The sequence below is a fragment of the Arachis hypogaea genome, chromosome 3 (genome assembly GCF_003086295.3).
Source record: "Arachis hypogaea cultivar Tifrunner chromosome 3, arahy.Tifrunner.gnm2.J5K5, whole genome shotgun sequence".
NCBI classification, from domain to species: Eukaryota; Viridiplantae; Streptophyta; class Magnoliopsida; order Fabales; family Fabaceae; genus Arachis; species Arachis hypogaea.
Window position 1 is genome coordinate 54,645,946 of NC_092038.1, and position 1,098 is coordinate 54,647,043.

Below are 1,098 nucleotides of genomic sequence, written 5' to 3' on the forward strand. Positions count from 1 at the left end.
TCATCATCATTCTCACCTATGAACGTGTGCCTGACAACCACCTCCGTTCTACCTTAGATTGGGTGGATATCTCTTGGATTCCTGATACACGATGCATGGTTGATCACCTGACAACCGAGCCAGCCATTCCGTGAGATCAGAGTCTTCGTGGTATAAGCTAGAATTGATAGCGGTATTCAAGAGAATCCGGAAGGTCTAACCTTGTCTGTGGTATTCTGAGTAGGATTCAATGATTGAATGACTGTGACGAGCTTCAAACTCCTGAGGGCGGGGCGTTAGTGACAGACGCAAAAGAATCACTGGATTCTATTCCGACCTGATTGAGAACTGACAGATGGATAGCCGTGCCGTGACAGGGTGTGTTGAACATTTCCACTGAGAGGATGGGAGGTAGCCACTGACAACGGTGAAACCCTTGCATAAGCTTGTGGTGGACGAAATTGTGATCTTATTCATTGTAATTGGATTTTAGAAATTGGCACGAGTGGACACAACTCCGTTCAACTAACCAGCAAGTGTACTGGATCGTCCAAGTAATAAACCTTACGTGAGTAAGGGTCGATCCCACAGAGATTGTTGGTATGAAGCAAGCTATGGTCACCTTGCAAATCTCAGTTAGGCAGAAAAAAGGGGAATTGTGATTATTGGAATAAATAATAAATAAAAAGGAATAATAAAAGGGATAGAATACTTATGCAGATTCATTGGTGGGAATTTCAGATAAGAGGATGGAGATGCTGTATGGCTCAAGAACGCCTGATCTCCTACTGCTTCTACTCAATCCTTCTTACTCCTTTCCATGGAAAGCTTTGTATAGGGGTTCACCATCAACTGTGGCTACTTTCATCCTCTCGGGAAAATGATCCTATGCGGTTGTCAGTCGCACGGCTAATCGTCTGGAGGCATCACCCATGGCTGATGGCTACATCCCATCCTCGCAGTGAAAACTAATGCTCACGCACTCTGTCACAGTACGGCTAATCACCGGTTGGTTCCCTCCCCTACTGGAATAGAATCCCTCTTTTGCGTCTGTCACTAACGCCCAGCAGGTTACAAGTTTGAAGCACGTCACAGTCATTCATTACCGGAATCCTACTC